Here is a 12,460-nt window from a genome sequence, read left to right on the forward strand (position 1 = left end):
TCAAACTAGCACACTCCTGAGCAGTAGTTACGGTAAAAACTGCCATGCTGGATGTCAAGTTTCCAACCATTTCTCTGGCCAGCCTCATTGACATGGGTATCCTGAGGCAATGTAGTAATTGCCTCATGTATACTGACAGCCACTTACTCCTAAAACAAACAAATACAATATGTGAGAGATGTAATTACACTATGAATTTGGAATCACTTATCTTACGTAACAACAAACCGGTCATCAAACAGGTTGTCAGCACACATACATCACCTCTCACACAAACAAGGTCACAACACATAAACCCATGTACATGGAGGTACTCAACAGAAGCCTAGCAAAAGATCAGAGACTTCCCAAGCACAAACCACTTGCACACACTGCAAAGCAAATAGAATCCACTACACATAGCAACACACACACACACACCAGTGTCTCAGCAAATAAACCTGGAAGGCACAATACCTCAGAACCAGATGTCCCAGTCACAGGCAACTCTATAGTGAGACATACAGATGTTCCCCTCACCAGGCTGGACAAGGAGATGGTCACGGTTATCTGCCTGCCAGGTGCCAGGATCCATCAAATCATGCATGCACTCAAGTCACTCAACAATAATTAGCATTATGACTGTGTCATAGTACATGTTGGGGTGAATGATTTCAGATGTACCTCTTTGTACTATATGAACAGAGATATAACTGAACTCCCAGATTATGTGTCCCAGGCATAAGCTTTGTCCCAGCACAGTGGAGTCCCTAGCCCTAAGCAGCATTTTACCCTCACCCAGAATGATGCCACAATATATAAAAAAAAGTGATTGACTTCAATAATTGGCTTAGCTTCTGGTGTCAGTCTCAGGGGATCCTGTATCTGTCAGCATGGGAAGACGTTTGATAGACCACACTGCTTTGCCAGAGATGGCCTTCACCTGTCTTCTCTAGGCTTTGGATACTAGTAAGGGCTCTTGCCTCCCCATAGTGCATTTTTTGGGCAATGTCAACACAACAAAATTTCCAACATAAAAAAATCCACTTGAGACAAACTGAAGGTCATACTGCTTAATGCTAGGAGCCTAAACAGGAAACTGCCCTCCCTGGAAGCAGTCCTCACCTTGGAAGATGCTGATGTCTGTGCAGTCGCTGAGACATGGCTCAAGGCCACAGAGATCACCCCGACTGCCTTCCACACATTCAGACCCCCAAACGAGCATGAAAGAATCAAAGGTGGAGGTGTAACCATCTTCATTAAAGCCAAATACATCTCAAGTCTGGAAACATTATGACTATATTGAGGTACTCCAGGTGCCAGCTAACTACAGGTAAAACACCCTACCACATCATTGCTAGCTACAGGCCCCCCATCATAAGCCAAGAAAAGCACACCACCTACCTGGACTTACTAGTCACTCACTATACAGCCAAACACTTTGGTCATGGGAGATTTCAACTGTCCTTCCATTGACTTGGAGACATACACAAGCACAAACATGCTCGCCCTGAAGTTCCTGGACTTTATTAGTCCGCACCCCCACAAGGCTCTCAAATGTCCTAGACTTAGTACTCACACTACCCCCAGTGTGTTGCCCTCCCTGTTAAGGTCAGACCATGCATCTGTCTCATTTGACGTAATGATCAGACCTGACACCCCCACAGGAGCAAAAAACTGAAAAAACAATTCTCCAAAGCAAACTACAGCCTACTAGGCAATGGTATAAAAAGTTTCAACCCCCTCCCCACTAACACAGGCAATAATGACTCCTGTGGAAGCAGAGGAGTACACAAATGTCCTAACTACCTAAACAACTGTATGGACTTGGCTGTACATGACCGGATCAAAACCAGGATCCCCCCCCCCAAAAAAAAAAAAAAACAGGCCAACCTCAAATATAGGTTCATAGGTGTTTACTAGGCTAATGACCACAAGGGCCTTTTTAAGCCTAGCCATGCATCACAAATCTCTGACAAGTTCTGATACCCTTGATAAGTGTAAACAGGGGTTTGGGAGATGAAGCATTTACGGGTTACCTGTGTCCACTAGCGACATAGATGCCAAACCAGGGTTGAATTTCCAGTTTCCCATCCAGTTGTCCAAGTTGCACTTGAATTGGGTTAGGGAGGAACATTGCTTCACATGGATGGGAGCCTGTTCCACAGAAGTGGTAATCTCTGGGATACATACAATACCTATCTCTCCAGCAGGACATATTTATACCACAAGCAAGGTTTAAGTCTTTAGAAGGGGTAATTCTGGTGCTGTTTGTTTTGTGGATATGCAGGAGGTCCATCAGAGTAGGGTCTGACAATGCCCTGTATGCCAGGCATAGATTTCACCTGAAAAGGCTGTAGAAGACAGAATACAGGGATAGGGCCTTGAGGTGGTCTGCATAGGACATTTTACTTACACCCTGTATTTTGTTAGTGAGAAACCTCTCTGGATGTTCCAATTGTTGGATATGCCTGGTTAGGTACATGCTAAAGGGGGCATTGTACTCAATGATAGGTCTGTTGAATGCTAAATATAGTGGGATAATGACATCCTTGGACTTAGATGCCATACCTTTGTGTTGCGCAGTATAGAATGATTTCCTCACCACTGTAGACACATGATGGTCAAAGACTAGATTACTGTCTATGTGTGTCCCTAAGTCCCTGACTACTGAGTCAACTCTAAGGGGTGTATTGTTAATATGATAGTTACTATGGGATGCATGACTTTCCAAAGGATACCATGATGCATTTCTTGGCATTTAGTTTTAGTCCATGTCTCTGACACCAGTTGTTTGCCTGTGTCAGCCCCTCCTGGAAAACACTTGTGTCAGTGTGAGATTCAATGACAACTCTTAATTTGCAATCATCTGCAAATGTAGTCAGCCAGAAACTACTGACATTGGTCTTGACTTCTGAGAAATAAATGCCAAAAAGGAGCAGTCCAAAGACTGATCCCTGAGGGACTCCACTTGTGACTGGCCTCTTTGTAGAGGTGGACTCCCCAGTTCTAGCACCCTGGGTCCTGTCTGTGAGCCAGTTGGCTATCCACCGGGTGACATATGGGTTTGTACCTAACCTCTTGAGTTTGTCAACAATGCCGAGTGGGGCATTCTATCAAATGCCTTGGCCAGGTCAAGGTAGGCAGTGTGAACAGTTTTATTTATTATTTATTATTTATTTCCAGTTTGATTACTGGGGAAGTCCACTGGGCCCAGAGAGCCTATTTTCAGTGGAGGCTCAGGGAGAAAAGCTCCATGAAACAGATTACAGTAAAGATAGCAGTCCAAAAAAAATAAAAGTACAAGTACAAATACATATCAAATAATACAAAGTGTGAGCAATATTGCCCATAGTGGAAAAATATTGTGCAGATACATTTTAACAAATTCACACAGTTAAAGTCAAAAGTCGAAAGCTATTTACAATATTTACAGAGTGTGAGAGATGGTATGGGAATTAGCTATAGAAGGTTATAGCCAGCCATAAGGTGCTTAGGAACTCAGGAGAATACCCTCCCAGGGGCTTTTGTTAGAGTTCTAGGTAGGGAGAATGCAGTTACATTTCCATTTGGAGGAGAGGTAGGTGTAAAGCTGAGTTTTGAAGTTGTTTGTGTTTGACATTGTCCTTAGTGTGAAAGGCAGAGCGTTCCATTTCTTACCTAAGGAGAAGGAGAGAAGTTATTCAGCAGGACATTTAGGTTTGTGGACAGTAATTAAGTTTGGTGTCAGATCTGAGAGTTCTTTTTTGGGTGCATGGGGGAAGGATGTTAGTTAAAGTAGGGCATTTGGTTGGATTAAATATTAGTCTATGTGCTGTAGTGAGCTGGAGGAAGTCCAGGTAATTTGTGAATTCTAACCAGTTGAGGGATTGGAGGGTAACACAATGATGAATGGAATGTTTGGTTTTGGTGGCAAATTTAGAAATTCTGTTATAACAGCTTTCAAGTTTGGAAGCGATGGAAGAGGATAGGTTAGTTAGTAGTGGGGCACCGTACAGAAGGGAGGGAAGGAGGTAAGAGGTGGCCAGAGTATGCCTGGTAGAAGTAGAGAGGAAGTGGTTGTTCCTGTATAGCATACCTAGTTTTTGATGGGTTTTCTTTATATTTTGCTGAATATGGATGTCAAACCTGAGGTGTTCATCTATAGTTACACCTAGTAGTTTGGCAAAGGGAACAACTTTGATCGGAGAATTGCTTTGGCTAAGGACTTGGAAGGAATTTTTATCAAAAGAGAAAGATTTTGTGGGTGTGAATAGTAGTATTTTCAATTTGTTAGCATTGAGAGAAAGGTGATTTTGGTGCATCCAGATCTCAGTAGTTGAGAAGGCAGTCTGAGTTTTAGAAAGGAGTTCAGGGAGGTTAGAGGCAGAGCAGACAAGTGTAGAGTCATCTGCATATTGGATGACTTTGGCATTAGGAATAGCAGAGTGAACATTATTGATAAAGATATTAAACAGCATTGGTTCAAGGATGGACCCCTGTGGTACTCCAGTAGGGTTGGGTAAGAAAGGTGAGGTGTTTTTTTCCATTTCACATCCTGAGAGCTATCTGACAGATAGCTTGAGAACCAGAAAAGAATGTTTTGGGAGAGATTTAGGTTTGAGAGGTGACTTAGAAGGTGCTTATGGGAAACAGTACTGAATGCTTTAGAGAGATCTAGGAGCACTGTGGATACTGAGTTCCCAGAATCGCAGGCTTGATTGACAGTTTCTAAGAATGAGAGTAGAGCTGTTATGGTGTTATGTCCTGGTTGGAAGCCATGTTGGGTAGGGGTAACAAGTTGGTTTTTCGTCAGAAAAGGCATAAGTTGGAGGTGGATGCATTTTTCTAGGATTTTGGAGATTGGAGAAAGAAGAGCTATAGGGTGTAAGTTTGAAATGTTAGTGTTTTTGCTTCCCTTGTGGAGAGGAAGAATAAAGGTGGAATGCCAGAGTTTAGGGACATAGGATTCCTTTATGGATCTATTAATTAGGATACTAATTGGGAGAGCTATACCATTGGCAGCAGACTTGAGAAAGGAAGAGGGGATGTTGTCAGGTGCATTGGAGCAGGGTTTAAGTTTGGATAGAAGTCTTTTAATGTAGTTAGTGGAGACAGGTTTAAGCTCAAACATGGGGGGGGGGGATTATTTGGGGATTTAGATGAGGTGGAATGTAGGAGAGATGGGTCGTTGTTGGGAAAAGTTTTTGTTAGGTCAGATATTGACAATATAAAGAAAGAGTTGAATATTGAGGCTAATTCGAGGTCAGATTTACTTGGGTCCAGACAGGGGTTATATTTGGAGCCTGGGTTGAGTTTATGGAGTTCCAAAAAAGCCTAGAGTTTTGGGGATGGTTGGACTGGAGCTTAGTGTAGTAGGATTTTTTGTCTTTGAAGATTTGTTTTTTTTTTGCAAAGTTATGGATCTGTGTATATCGGAGAAGGGTTTCAGGAAGTTTATTCTTTTGCTAAAGCATTCAGGATTTGTCTCTTTGATGCATAATTTGCTTTGTTTCTTTGGTTAGCCAAGGGGCAGTTATAGTTTTCATTCTTTTTTTCCTTGGTGGAGCTAGGGAGCCAAGGGGCAGTTATAGTTTTTATTCTTTTTTTCCTTGGTGGAGCTGGGGAATTTAGAGCATCTAGGAAAGTAGAATTAAAGTGGTCTATGGCTTTATCGAGTGGAAGGGTTTTTAGAATGTTCCAATTCATTTGCTTGAGATAGTTGGAGAAGGTTTTAGGGTCCAACCACAATGCATTCTTTAGCTATGTCTGCAACCTCAAAGGTTTGAGGTTTTGCCCTCAATTTTTGATTTTTGCCCTTATCCATTGCTTTGGTGACCTTCACAAAGCAGTCCACCAAGATGAGTAGGCATGATCTACCCTTGACAAAAGTAAACTTGGTTGGGTCCAGTGTCTGGAGGTTTACTATATCTCTGTTGATCATCTCCATGATAATTCTTTCCATGGCTTTACATGTAAAACTAGTGAGACTTATGGGTCTCTAGTTTGCAGGATCTGTAGATGGCCCACCTTTGTGCAGAGGGATGATTGTTGCCCATTGATGCAGTGTTCTTGGTCTTAGAGAGAGCATTAAGGACCTGTTCCCTAGTGATAGTAGGGGGAGTTATATTTCATGATATTTCCTGAGGGAAGGTTGAGGCGGAGAGAGGGATAAAGTTGGAGATGAATTTATTGGGTCTATATTAAATCAGTGAAAGCTTAAAAATGTGAATGCTGATTTATCAACCCTCTTTAAGCAAAAGCTGAAAATCCCGAACACTCAGAACAGCGATTTTATTCCCAGGGAAAAAAATTGCTGGGCCGTTTTTGGGACTTTGCATTTCCTCCACTGTGGTGCCATCTCAGAGATGATATATTTAAGTAGGGGGTGTGGGGGCACAGCCCCCCCACATCTGGGGGTGTGGGGGCGAAGCTCCCCACTTTATTTACTGCTTTTAAGTTTTTTTTTTCTGTAACAGAGACTTTTTTCCCTGGGAAAAGAAAAATCACTGTTTTGAGTGTTCAGGATTTTAAGCTTTCGCTTAAAGAGGGTTGATACATCAGCGTTCACTTTTTTAAGCGTTCGCTGATTTAACATAGACCCAATTTATCAGCCAGGAGGTTTGCTATGTCTTCTGGCTCAGTATAGGTGGCACCATTTACAATGAGCTCTGCACACAATTGTATATTGCCTTTGAGGTTGCGGACATAGCTAAAGAATGCTTTGTGGTTGACCTTGGCCTGAGAGGCCAAACTTGCCTCAAATATGGCTTTGGTAGACTTTATTTGTCCTCTGAGTTGTTTGTTTAGTTTGATGAGAGTGATTTTATCCTGCTGGGTGCTGCACCTCTTACTTTTTGCCATGATTTTCTTCTTGTTATACATCCGATTTTGAGTGGCTTATTTTTTGAGTTAGTTCAGTATTTCTTCCTGGTGGGTACAGCTGCCTCTGTGCAGCTATTAACATGCTTTACAGGGTTTCCTGTGAACAGTTCTGCATAGGCAGCAATGTTCTCAGGATTTATGGGGGTTTGAAATTTTGCCAGGTTCTCAGTTAATAGCAGGAGGTTAGCCTTAGAATAGTTCCTAAATATTCCAGGTTTAGCTGGGGATCCAGGTTTTATTTTTACTTCAAAGGAGACTATTTTGTGGTTTGACCTTACCAGGGAAGACATTACAGTAGGGTGTGTTCTCCCATATTAGTGAGGACCAGATCCAGTATGGTTGGAGCCCTGGTTGGTGTATTGACTATCTGGTCCAGAGAATTTGTGTTTACCAAATCCAGGAATCTGTCCATGTACGTTTAGTGTCATATATGATTCCCAGTTAATAGTGGGGTAATTAAAGTCACCCATGAATATGGTATTTGGTTGGATGGTTAGTGTTTCTAATACATTTAAATACATGGTATGAGTTTTCTGGGTCATAGAGGGGGACCAATAGTGTGCAAGGAAGTGGTATTGGATTTTGTCTGTGGTGATTTGAACATGGAGCAGCTCAAGTGCATTGTCCTGTTTGACCAGCCTTGAAGTATATTTATCTTTGAAGTAAATAGAAACACCTCCACCTTTAGTCTCTGCTTGTGAAGTAGCTGGCCTAAATGTGTGGAAGGCATTATAACCTAGCTCTGTTGGTTTGCTCTCTGCTGCTTTAAACCATGTCTCAGTGACCGCACAGACATCAGCATTCTCCAGGGTAAAGAGAGCTTCTAGTGAGTGGAGTTTTTGTTTAGACTCCTAGCATTGAGCAGTAATACCTTTAGATTTCCTTGGTTTTGATTTGCTATGTCGGAAGTGTTTTCAGTTTGGCATTGCCTAAAAAAAAGGCACTATGGGGAAAACAATGTTGAAGCTAATATTTGAAAGCCTAGAGGGGAGAGGTGCAGACCATCCCTAGCAAAGTAGCATGATCTGTTGACCATCTCCTTCCAAGCTGACAAATATTGCAACCTCTTAGAATGACATCAGAAATTAAGCCAATTATCAAAGTCAATCATCTTTTGTTCATATTGTGGCATCATCCTTGGAGAAGGTAAAATGCTGCTCAATGCTAGGCTCGTACCAGCCTGAGACACATATTCCGAGAGCTCCATGATGTCTCTCTTCATATAGTCTAGGGAGGTACATCTCAGGTTATTTACTCCCACATGGACTATGACTGAGTTATATTGGTAATTGTGGTCCAATGAACTGAGTTCCTGTGTAATGTGGTGGATCCTAGGCTCTGATAAGCAACTGACTGTGACTTTCTACTTACCCTGGTGAGAGAGACATCAGAGTGCCTCACAATAGAGTCTCCATTGACTAGAATGTTGGATTGCGTGGTGGCTTGCCTTATGGGCTTAGAAGTAGAGGCTCCATGAAACGTAGCTCTATGTGTTGATGTGGGTGTTATTTTGAAAGAGTGCATTTGGGGCTGCTGTCAGTATTTGTTATGTGTACTTTGTCCAGGAGGTCTTTGTGGTTTAGAACGTTACAATTAAGTGTCTCAGCATATGTGGGTTGATATGTCTGCTTTGAATTGTGCATGATGGGTGCAATGTGCGTACTACTGACAACCTTATTGACATTAGGAGTACTTTTATGTGAGAGTTTTGCCTCCAGTGACATTGTGTAAATGCCTCTCTCACATACCATATCATTTTTTTTTGAGAATTAACTGGTTGTCAGTAAACATGAGACAATTTTTACATTGCCTCTGGATGCCCATATCCACTAAGCTGGTAACAGAGACAGTAGGAAAGTCCATATCCATGGCAACAGACCCTTTTTTGTTGATTAGACAGCTGGAGTGAGAATATCAATATAACAAAAGGAAGAAACTAATGTCTAAGAACAAGAGGGAAGTTAGTAAGCAGAAGAAAAATACCCTCCACAGCTTGAAGAAGCAAATCAGATATCTTGTAAAGTCCTCTAAGGCTAGTTACAAAGCTAAATTAGCATCCCTAGCTAAGGATAATAATAAGGCATTCTTTAGCTATGTCCAAAATCTAAAACGGAATGCTTAACTATGTGCTGAACCTATAGTGGACATTACCTCTCATACTGAACCTGAGGAAATTGCCAATCTGTCAGCTGACAGATTTGGTGCAAACTTCATCCCCCTCTCCCCACCAGCCATACCCCAAAGCATACCTGACACCAGTCCTCTACCTAGTATCTCCAAAGAGCAGGTCATACCTAGCTCTGGAAGGCCAAAAACATGGCCTCTATGGGACCAGATAACATCCCAGGCTGCTTAACTAAACAATCTAAAGCAAGACATAGAGGAACCATTTGGCACTCTCTTTAACCTCAGCCTGAGTACTGGCTTTGTTCCAGCAGAGTGGAGAACAGCAACAGTAATCCCCTTGCACAAAGGGGGTCGATCAACCGACCCTATGAACTATAGACCCATAAGCCTAACCAGCCTTATCTGCAAGCCCACTGAAAGAAGCATCATGGACCTTATCAACAAGGACATAGGCAACCTTCAAATTACTGACCTGACCCAGTTTGGCTTCATTAAGAGTAGATCATCCTTATTGAAGCTAGTGGACTTCTTAAAGGATGTCATTAATACCCTGGATGAAGACAAAACAGTACATACCACCTATCTTGACTTAGCCAAGGCTTATGACACAATCCCCCACTCAGGTATCATGGAGAAACTCTCCCAGCTGGGGAATAATCCATATGTCACTAGATGGGTAGCCAACTAGCTCACTGTCAGAATGCATGTAGCCAAAGTTGGGGATTCCACCCCTACCAGTAGACCAGCAAGGATCTGTGCTGGGCCCTCTGCTGTTTGGAATCTATTTCTTGGAAGATCAGGCAAAAGTAGATGGCCTGTGGCTTATCATGTTTGCTGTTGATTGCAAACTGGGCACAGTCATTGAGTCCCCAAATGATGTTAACATATTTCAAAAGGGGCTAACACAGACAAATGATTTGGTGCCAAAGCCACGGACTAAAACTAAGTGCAAAAAGTGCATTATTATCCCCCTTTGGCAAAGAGGAAGTCCCTGCAAATTACAATACTGACAGCACCCTCTTAAACTCAAACCCAGCTGTGCAAGATTTGGGAACATAGGTTGATTGCAATCTAAATTTCAATCACCATGTGTCCACAGTGGTTAGGAAAGCCATCTATCTTGCGCATCCCATAAGTAAGTGCATCTCATCCAAGATTCAATGTACTCGACCCTCATCAGACCACTAATAGAGTACAATGCTTCCTCTTGCATGTACCTCACCAAACAGCTGCAGCAACTGGAGAGACCATTCTCACCAAGAAAATCCAGGGCCTCCATGGAAAGACTGAAAGCCCTGTCACTGTACTGTGTATCCTACAGGCTGCTAAGAGGCGACTTATGCCTGGCCTATAGAGCAGTCTCTAACCGTGCTCTAATGGAAATGCTGCATGTTCGCAAATCAAATGGGACAAGAGTCACTGGCTCCAGAGATCTCGACCTAGCCTGTGACATTAACAGAACATGCTGAAGAGACAGATATATCTCCCAGAGATTATTGCTCCTCTGGAATGAACTCCCAATTCACATGAAATAGAGCTCCTCAATGATTCTATTCAAGTGTAACTTAGACAATTGGACGGGAGACCATAAATTCACCCCGGGGGTGGTGCCTATGTCCCTCATGAACAGGAGCAGTTGCTGTTGATCATAGACACACTCTGAGAATAATGACCATCTGACCAAGGTCAATTAGGGAAGACAGTTATAACATGGTTAGGCTTGTAAAGGCCCTAGAGCCATTAGCCTAGTAACCTCCTATGGATCTATGACCCCATTTTGTTACATATACTTCTAATATTCATATTTATGAGCAGGAGTTTGGATTCAGAGATAGACAGGGAAGCAGATCGAGAAGCATTTGTAGTTATGATACCTGGGTTGTTGTTTATTGGGTCTGGGGTTGAGGTAAATGTCCTCGCTAAACTTCTGGGTGGAATTATTGCATAAAAAAGTATAGACCATTCACATTTTAGCTTAGGTTTTACCATGATTTAGTTGGTAAGGACTTAGACTTCATATATCTGTAGCTGCAAAGACCATAGAAAGTAGAATGACAGTGTTAAGGTGATATATTGGAGGAGATCTGAGGTGAGCTATGATGCGGTACATTTGGGTCAGTGTGGGTAATATTGGAATGGGAGAGCTATGATAACTAGTTGAGTTAGGTTAGTGCAATGAGTACACAAAGGTGCAGCACAATAGTTAGAATCATTGTCAGTAGTGGTGGTAATAACAGAGTTAGATTAACATTAGTCTGTATTATATAACTTTGATGGGAGGGGGGAAGGGAGGACAAGTGGGGAGGAGGGTTGCTCACCCCTGGAAAAAAAAAACAAAACAGCAACACTTAAAATTGTTTTTTTAGGCAAGTTTTATTTTGGAATTACAGTTAGTGGATTCCGATCATTGGGGGGGGGGGGGGGTGTTCAGCTTTGATGACTCATAGTGGAAGCTTTATGAAGACCTGGTTGAAAATAACAAAGTTTCCTACTGGACAGAAAAGTTAAAAGAAACAGAATAAAAGATCTAATATAGAGGATGTGAAATGGAATGAAGTAGCTGGCAGAGAAATGGAGACAAAATTAAGAAAGGCTTCTAAATGGAAAACCCTGGGTCCAGATGCTGTATGTAACTTCTGGCTAAATGTATTACCACGTTCACACAACAAAGTTATCCCTGAGTTAAAATTACATACGTGTACATCCTGAACAGATACCAACCTGGATAATAATGGGAAAAAATGAACCTGCAATCCATCCCAAGAACTATAGAGCAATAACATGCCTTCTAAAAACACATACATTATATACTGGATGCAGACAAGTTTTTAATCACTTAGAAAAAAACCCAGTCATGGTATAAGAACAAAAAGTAATAAAAAAAGTCATGTGGCACAAAGGGGCATCTATTGTTAAACAAGGCCATAACAGAGATCTGTAAAAGGGGCCTGAATCTAAGTATGGCGTGGATAAATTACAGAAAAGCATTCAATAGTATCCCACATTCATGGATTATGGAATCCTCACAGATGTATAGGAAACACCCGACATTGATCAGTTACCTTACAGTGATTATGAAACAGTGTCAAACCTCTTTACAGCTGAGTCATCAAAAGGGGCAAATTATTATCCCAGGGATAAAATTCCAAAGAGGGATATTCCCGGTGATTCTTTGTCATCAGCACTGTTCTTTCTTATCCTTCTGCCATTAATAGACTTGAATATGATCATCTTCAAGAAGCCATCTTTGTTCAAAGACATCTCATCTACTTTTTGTGGATGATTTAAAGTTGCATAGCTCACCGGGCAAACCTCTCAGTCCACAACTACAAATGGTTAATACTTCCTGACATGATATAAGCATAACATTTTGTCTTCATAAATGTGCATAGCAGCATTTATTACTGGAAAACTGTAGCAGGAAAATATCAACCCGGGAGAGGAATGTTATAGAAAGGGACTTAAACAAGAGGGCGTGTATAAATATTCG

Source organism: Protopterus annectens, chromosome 9.part0 (assembly GCF_019279795.1).
Source record: "Protopterus annectens isolate FY-2018-M chromosome 9.part0, PAN1.0, whole genome shotgun sequence".
Taxonomy (NCBI): Eukaryota; Metazoa; Chordata; order Ceratodontiformes; family Protopteridae; genus Protopterus; species Protopterus annectens.